Source organism: Chanos chanos, chromosome 10, assembly GCF_902362185.1.
Source record: "Chanos chanos chromosome 10, fChaCha1.1, whole genome shotgun sequence".
NCBI lineage: Eukaryota > Metazoa > Chordata > Actinopteri > Gonorynchiformes > Chanidae > Chanos > Chanos chanos.
Genome location: NC_044504.1, coordinates 9,155,841 through 9,164,810, shown reverse-complemented (window position 1 = coordinate 9,164,810; position 8,970 = coordinate 9,155,841). Strand labels below are relative to the sequence as shown.

The following is an 8,970-nucleotide window of genomic DNA, read 5'->3' as shown; positions in this document are numbered from 1 at the left end:
ACAGCAGTGCATCTGGTGCCTGATTTGCGACATAACATTGCCCTCTAGTGCTTATAAATGGACAGGCGTCTTTTATTTTTCTGATGGGAAATAGAAATTTCGCAAAGGTTTGACGATATTGGTATAGATATAAGGCATCAGATAACATCAGTTAGGTTTTCTCAGCAGTAGCCTCATATGACATTTTACAGGGTCCCTGATAATGCCACCAAAGACTTCTTCAGACCAGCTTCGCTCATGTAGCAGTTTCGGTGGTTCTGCTCAGTGGCAGCTCATTGGTCCAGAAAAGGTGGCTCGACTAAGCAGTATTGATTCCACGCCCTCCTTTAAATTTTAACGCCGACAGGTTCACATAATCCTCAAGTATACACAATGTAATGAAACTTTTCAGTATGAGTACAAATCGTAAAGTGCATACTATAAATAAATGCTCAAATGTATATTAAAATAAGTGCAGCTCATACACAACTTAATCGCTTTTATAGTTATTCTTATATAGGAACGTTCCAGTCACAGTTTACTGCGCGTCGCGGCTCATTTGCATATAAACTATTTAAAACATATATATAGTTCACAATCAAACATTTAAATTCAGCAAAATATTGATACAAAGGTTATTTACATTTTCTCGTCAACGATAAATTATTTAAATGTTTCTCCGTCATTGCCAAGACAGGGCACAACAACAGTGAATCTCATTCATTCTATTTATATCACGGTGTGATCTGCGCGCAAGGTTACAGGTGTAGTTGAGAAAACACGGAAGTGACGTGAAAACTCACAAGACTCGGATTAAACCATTGGATTACAGTAATTTGACGGCATTAGTTGGAAGCGTCGACCACAGTTGAGCTGAAATCAAACGGTAGGACATTATTTTGTGCCCTCGTAATGTAAACGTTTCTACCATATTTTGAAAATGTAAGTTTAATAAACAGCTCTCATATCATTCTGTATTTTATTTTAAAATAACATGCTCTTTAGAGCTGAGCGGTATTGCACGGAGACGTGGCTACGTGTTTGGATGTTATGGGTGTTGATGTGCTCTCCCAGAAAGAATAATATGATAACCTTGAGTGCTTCTGTTATTTCTTTTTTTAAGATAAAGTGGAGGAAACATTATGCAGGCTTAAATATGCTGATTTGGTACGAGGTGTGATACATTGTCCACGGTCTGCCCCTCTCTGTAGCAGTTACATTAGCAGTTTTAGTAGCCACCTAGTACATGTATATGTATCTGTATACACTCACTAATTGTAGAACTCTTCCTAGAATTTCTTATGGCTAGTTTGAACTAAATTACTAACGGTAATTTACTTTGCTCCAGTTTAATGGCAGTCGATCTGCTGCCAAGGATGTGTCAGACACAGATTGTGGTAGAATGGCTGCATGGTGGTGTATGCCCTGTCCTGTGTGTTAAATCTATAGCCTGTGTTACAATATTGATTAATTTTATATCTGGCGTTTTTATAATAAATGTTTGCGCCTGAAGTCAAGTGAACCGCTCTCAATTCATGTTCCGTCTCGTCATTAACATTGAGTCCCTTCACTTTATCTTAGTACGTTCCTATCACGTTGTCGTACTGACTTACCTGAACCAGGGTTAAAAAAGCATTGAATACACTGAATGCTACTCGTTGGTTTATTACTAGGTTTGCTTATTTTTATGACTTTGTAGGTAGTTTTACGCCGTTGCGCTGTCACCGTAAAGCGCTGTCACCGTAAAGGGCATATCCGAGTCAATATAGCTGTGCACCGCCCCACTATCAATGAAGGCACGTAACTTCTTTGTATTCTCCCTCATCGGTTGCAGACAGGCCGCTGAAGCAAAGTTTTTACATAATGTTTACAGCTTGTTCGATGCGTGGAGGTCTCATTTTGTGTGATCAAACTACAGGTGATTCATGAGACTTAAGCATAAACCATAAACATTGAGTGAAGCTCTCAGCATTAACCCCGTGTACGGTACATTATAAAACCCGCTCACAGCTGGCGTTTAATCCTTCTGCCTGCGTGATGAGACACACTGCATTTTATTACAGTGTTAGGTCAATTCAAGGGGATAAAGCCTTTGTAAAGATAGCTGATGTTACTCGTCTGATAATTTACTACTTCACATTATAGCCGTCGTTAAAGGTGGTTGTCTCGTTTGTCACAAGCAGTTTATCACCATTCTTTATTTGGTATTTTGGTGACTCTTAGACTTTTTAAAGGCATTCGATCCTAAATCCTGACTGGCTGGAGCAGGATGTTGTGGCAATGGGAGTGATCGTGTTCTCCTCATTTTGCTGAGTTAGGTTTTCTTCACCGTGTCCACGTGCGACGTTAACAACTAGGTGCCTGTCCGCTCTCTGTCTTTGGTTTTGCCGAGTAGGGTGCAGTTACAGGTCAAGCACCAATCAAGCAAATGCAGGCTTCCTCGCTCACGAGCTGATGGCTGTACTTCAAATGAGTTTTCTTACTTTCTTTCTTTCTTTTTTTTTACTATGGCAGAAAGTTACCCGATACCTGCCGTGCATCGAATGTGAGGATCACAACATGTATGATGGGAGCTTTTTTTATCTCAGTTTTTCAGGTTAATTACAAACACAGGTCCTATGACAGCAAGAGGAGGAACAAGAATAAGTCTAATCATAACAGAATGACCTTACATCTAAATGTAATAATATACACACATTCCAAAAATGCATATCAGTTACTTTATGTGTACTGAAATAGATATGGCCACAGACACTTATGCTGTACTCATATGAATCAGCATCGGACCATTATGTAATCTCCATTTCGTACACTTAATATGTAAACAGAGCACACTCAGGGTTATAAGCACATTAACATTATGATGGCTTTCAGTTCTGACAATTACGTTTGAGAGACATAAAGACAACATTCTGGCAGCTTCTCAATAAAAAGAGTCGATAGCTTTTTTTTTCTTCTTGGGAGGGAAAAAAATAATGTCGGTTTTTATCACTTTTTTTTTTCTTTCTCCTAACACTTAAAGCATTTTTTTTGTGAGTAAATGTGGCCATGACGAAGTTGCATGGCAACCAGCACGTCCGGTCGTCAAGGGAACCCAGTTTTGAGAATGTGCCCTGGCAGAAGTGACATAGAGAGGGGTGGGCCGTGTGGGGTTGGTGTGGGGACAGGAGGGTTTTTATTTATGTAATTTACATGTGCTGTCACCAGTGTTTTCAACTCGCTAATCCTCTCACCCTGGAGAGAAATCAGAGGGGTTTTGGGTTTTTGTTGTGTGTGTTGTTTTTATTTTCGTAAGCATGTAACAGAACAGAGGCTGTCAGGTTTTGTTAAGTCTGAATAAGCTTACTTGTTTCATAATGGCGAAACCTTTTGTGCGTTGCTTTATCCCGTTTTTTTTGAAGCAGCCGGGTTTCTTTTTCTGTTCTTATTTTACTGTAACATCAGGGGTGCAGTTACAGTGGTGAATGTGTGGATTTTGTTATGAAACATTTCCAGAAGTGGAGCTTCGGTGTTTGTTTATGGTTTGTTTTCTGTGTCTGATGAATACATCAGTAAGATGAATCTAGATAAGTGTAACATAGAAACTAACCCTCTGTTATCTTCTTTCCTTTGTTACTGACATGGAAGAACCATGTAGAGGGAGAGAAAGATAAAGAGAAAAAAAAATGCCTCTTGTTTGTTTACAGCATTACTTCAACCTTTTGAACATTTCAGAGTTTTGTCTCTTGAGTGAGGAACTGGCTTGGTGTAGTAAGTGTCTGGTGTAGATGTTCACAGAAGCAGAAATCACCTTTATACAGTCAGCCCAGTAACACTCAGTGACATTGCGTGCAGAGCAACTCCTGAAGTTCACCAGAGTGGAAGAAGCCAAACAAAGGCAAACCTAAGGCTGAAGGGCCACTGTGTGCCTGAATGCCTCTCTCTCTCTCGTGCTTTGTGTGTGTGTATGTGTGTGTGTGTGTTTCTCTCTCTCTCTCTCTCTCTCTCTCTCTCTCTCTCTCTCTCTCTCTCTCTCTCTCTGTGTTTCTCCCCAGGCCTTCTTGAGCTGGCGTAGCTCTCTCCCTCTGAGTGGCATTTCTCTAATGATGCTGTCTCTGCTCTGCATAACACATGGGGTCTCATGTTATCTCTGTTTTACATAGATAGTGTACACTTATACACTCTCTACTTATTTGTCCTTTGTTAGAACCATGAGTGACCTTCGTGAGTCAGCGTCCCGGTCAAACGTTCTGTTGCAGTGTTGGACAGATACTTGGATGTCCTGATCTGTTATGATGGGGGAGCTGTGTCTCTGGCTTCACCCTGAGAGAACCAGGTTAAGCTCCCAAAACTCAGATAGTTCTTGTGTGACTGTTATACTACCAGAATAGTTGGGGCATTGTTTTAGCTTAAAGCACACTAGTACCTGCCCGTGACTGTGGTATCTCCACATTTTATTTTTTATTTTTTTTTAAGTGAAAATCGAGTTTTACAAGCAGTACGTACGTCAGTATTTTGGCAGATGAAATTCATTCGCAGTGGCAATTTCGATTTGCTTAACATGTGCGCGTGGTTGTGCGTGTTTGCAGACCGGATCTCAGTGTCGTAACGTATGTGCACATGTGTGTACAAAGCCCCTGAAACTGAGTGGGGGGAAAAAAAATGCATGTTTAAGGCTGTGAACGCACTGCTGTTCCGCTCTTCCCATGACAGCGCTTCTATAATTACGTCCGCCTGCAGCATCTCATGGGGAGCACATTAACACACACGAGTGACTGAGCAAAGTCTCAGAGCACAGTCACAAGTCATCCAGCTATGGCCGAGAGAGAGAGGGAGAGAGAGACACATCACTCAAGACTGCTCTGCTCCAGCTCCTTGTGGTGGCACCTGGGGCTCCCCCCCTTTCCCCTTTTACTCCCCCTCCCCCATGACCTGGTGCTTCACCCGATAACCACACCTAACCCCACTCTACACCTGCACCATCTTGGCACAAACGTGACTGGTGTTTCATCATCTACAGTGTCGTCTAGCAGCTTGTCACCCTCATTTGGTCCAGCCTTCATCTTCCTCATGCAGTTCTCAGAACCTGCTTGGGTTTAGAAGGACGCACACCCATACTGGTCAAGTGCAGTGCAGTATACTGGTAAGCGCTGAGGGAGTGATTACTTAGAAAAACTGCAGGAAATTCAGTGTTCTCTGAGACACCCTAAGAAGGGTATTGTCTGTGTTGTGATGATTGTGCAGTGTGTTATTTAGGAATCAGCCTCATTCAGTGAGAACCCCAGATTCCTCTGCAACCGGTGCCGTGGACTTGGACAACAGGTCAGACCAGTGTTCAGCATACTAAAAAAAATACATAATGTATAATCCTCAGCTCTAAATATCCAAAAGTAAAATAACTGTTTAATATTCACCTTTTAAATGATGCCTGAGAGTAACCTCAGCGCTCTTCCCTCGGCTAGCCTCCCTTCTGTTCCCATTAGCATTCACTCCGCCCCCCCGCCCCCCTCTCTCTCTCCACTCTCGTTTTAAAGCCGCTTTTATTCGCCAGGCGAGTCGTCCACGTTCACAGGGTGCACCCCAGGTGAAATGAGTCTGTCTGTAAGTCCTCTGATATGGAGCGGAATCGTAATTAGAGATGGACTAGGCTTTGGAGCTGCCTGACATCCTTGGAGATCAGAAGACACATCATTCTTTGCATCACATACAATCTGTTAAAGCATGAGTGGGATTATCAGGTACAAACACACACAAACACATTCACACACATACACACACACACACACACACACGGGCACGCATTCTTTCATTTCGTCCGTTGTTTTTCTTTTTTCCTTCGGACGTTTACTCTTAGTTCGTGAGAGAACCTCCTGGGAATGGTTACCAGTGTCTGTGTTACGTAACTTGCTCTGATCCAGGCCTGACGAGCCGATCTGAAGGCGTGATAATCTCAAACTGTCTATCTGTCATAGACTGTCGCAACCTCTCCATTCAGCCACCATCACTCATGCATGCCTGAACGGGACCTGTCACTCACTCTTAAACCTGAAGAATGTAAAACTTCTGGATCTCACAGAAGCTTCTAGTGTGCAGCGAGTTCTCTGCATATGTACACTCCAGTTTCTGTATAACTGACCTAAATGCAAACATTAGTTTTCTTGTTTTGAGACTGTTGTAGAATGTGTTTGGGAACACGTGGAAATCCCCCAATCCCCCACCTCCCCACCCCCCCTCCAAGTCAGCGTTTGGTCCCTTTTCTTCAAAGTTCGTTTTTCTTTTTTGTTGTTGTTGGAATGTCCCCAAAGTTTCAGTTTGTCTGTAAAACCGCGTTGAGCTTGTGTTTTGTGTGGTTTGTGAGTATGAGAAAGAGAAAGAGCCCCTTACCCTCTCTACCACCTTAATGCCCTGAGGGGAAAAAAAAAAAGAAGCTACCAGGACTGATGCTAGTTTTCTCTTATTCATGTGGGGGACACTAGAGCCATCAATATGCGTGTTCCACTTGTGGTAAAATAGTAATGAGTGTGTGTAATGGAGCCACAGCAGTATGGCTTACAGCAGGGCCCGTCCCGCATGGAGCAGGGCACCTGGGTCACTGCGTATGTCAGCCCTCCATCTGAGTGACGGGGGGGTCAGGTTTACACTGGGAAATCAGGAGAATATCAGAACTCCGCAGACCACTGTGATTTCTGAACCATAGAGAATGTGCCAGAAGGCTTTTTCAGGATTTGTCGGAGAGTAAGAGTAGACTGTGGATGGACAGCACACTGCCCCTTTGTTTTTATTCAGGAAAGACCCTTCGCTGACGTGAATGAAAACGTTTCAAACTCAAACGTCAAGGCCAGTGAAAAGAGTTCCAGACTCTTGCTCAAATCTTCTTATTTTTTTTCTTCTTCTTCTTCTTCTTCTTTATTTTGGCAAGTCGTCTCGCTCAAACCGGCGCTGTAGATTTACAAACATTCGGTATCTGTTGTTCTTTTTTTAATATGCTAAATTTGTTCTTCAAACACCTGACCTTTGGAATCCCATCAGTAATGTAGTAATGCTGAACAGGACAAGCTTACTAAGCAAACACCACACACTCTGTGGTACTCCAACGTTGCGCACTGCCACTCCATACCCTTAGTGAATGTTCAACCAAACTCCTGCCTACTTTCTCTCTTTACAATGTCTCTCTGAGATGAACAGTCGAAGGCGGACGGGCCGATAAAATGGATTTATTTCGGACGAATGCAACAGCGTATGGTTTGATAACCGCATAAAGGTAACTCTTTATCTGAGATGAAAGTTCAAAACCTTTGATATCATGGAATGCTTTGCTGTCCTTTTGGAATCGTTTTTGTATTTGCTCATTAGTAGATGGTTAACAGACTAGTAACGGGGAAATAAACGGCAGATCGGTCATCTCATTTTTTGACTTTGATGAGGCATAGTGCCCCTTAAGGCGAGGTTTTCAGACGGAGTGTTTTTCTGTGGTGGTGTTAAAACCGCTGGTGTATGTTGGACCCTTATCAGACTGTGGCTAAATTCATCAATCTCTGTGGAAGTGTGGGTAAATGGTGTTTTTACCGTGTACTTCTCATCTCACAATACACTAACTTTCATCGGTATTCTGGATGATTCCTATTTACTGTAATTAAAACATCTGATGTATGTATGTATGAGCTGTAATTAATACGATTAGGCTAATTACTGTAAAGCACCTAGAGAGCTGAACTAGAAATGAGAGAGACCTACTCTTCCGTTTAAATAAAAAAGCAACGCAAGTGTCTAGCAAGCAGATGAAAGAACACGTTTCCCAATATTACTCATTGCTTATTCGCTTTTACTTTACAGCCTGTCATTAACCGGTATGGAAATCTGAATTGTGGTTATGGCTTAATGACCGGTATTTATATCAGCTGGACTCTTCTCTATCTTAATGAAAATCTGAATTTAGATTGTGGTTCTAAGCTCTTTCTTTAACAATGCTTCTTTAATCTCATCCTGAATGGCTGTAGCCATGTGTGAAATGACCGCTGTGTTTTAAGGGTGACTTTATGCATCAGGCCGCTGCCTTTGACATGTTAGCTCTTTGTCTCAACGCCCTAGTGCCCCCCACCCCCAGGATGTGTCTGTGGGCTAAAGATTGGACACGCTTCCCACCCTCTGAGGCTGGGGCACCCCCCTCCCTGGAGAACTGGCCCCTAAAGACCTGGCCTAGAACATCTGCTCTGTAAATACTGAAAACAGACAGAAAGACATCCTCCTCCTCCCACAAAAACATTTATGCAAGACAAGAACCCCCATCTCTGTTCTGACTCTCAGACTGTTTATAAGATCTTATCATATCAGAATTAGCAGGACTCCATTATGCATTTAAATAACACTTAATAGAGGATGTGGTTCTTTGATAGACTTTGACATGTTAATGAAGTTTCCAGATTCAAGCTGATAGCCTCTAGATTATTTATCACTCCCTAAAGGTTTCCTTTTTGAGAAAAAATATGTGTCTAATGAACATGAGAAGGTCACACGTGGTTTTGAATGTGGGGAAGTCCCCTGGGCAACAGTGATGGAGTACCTGCTGCCACTCTCGGTTCTGTGAGGCGTTGTGGTGTTTTGTGGCATGTATTGGTGATAAATCTCACTGTCCTTGTTCTCATAGTCATAGTAAGCCTTTAATACAAACATGTACATACATACGTAGAGTCTCTCGTCATCTCATCCATGAATTGGTGGTTTTGATGCTGACCTCTGGTCTCCATTTGTAAGGGAGGAGATTGCCATTGGTTACTGAACGCTGGACTTTTAGTCCTGGGACAGGACTGCCAGCCTCCCAAAAGGTAAACATTACAAGCTAATAACAATAATCCTAATCTTAATTGTAATGACTGTTGTTTTGGTAGTGTATCTCTTAGCTGAAGTCTCCATTATCAGAACCCTGTTTTCTAAAGCAGCTGAAGATATGGAGAGGGTTTTGTGATGTTTCCCTGTATGCAGTGCTTTCAGTCCATAAGTGGAGGAAAACACAGA

The 8,970-nt window shown here is 42.3% G+C and overlaps 1 protein-coding gene across 2 annotated transcripts in view; it reads left to right on the top strand.

Moving 5' to 3' along the window:
• Positions 1-812: 812 nt before the first annotated feature.
• The window catches only part of map3k13 (mitogen-activated protein kinase kinase kinase 13), a 26,418-nt gene continuing 18,260 nt past the window's right edge, over positions 813-8,970 (top strand). Inside the window, exon 1 of one of the 2 annotated variants that reach the window (XM_030785902.1) lies at positions 813-865. The gene's annotated coding sequence lies outside the window, so the exon portion shown is untranslated. Of the gene's footprint in view, positions 866-7,117; positions 7,220-8,970 lie in introns of those variants that run through there. The other variant, XM_030785903.1, reaches the window with a different exon arrangement.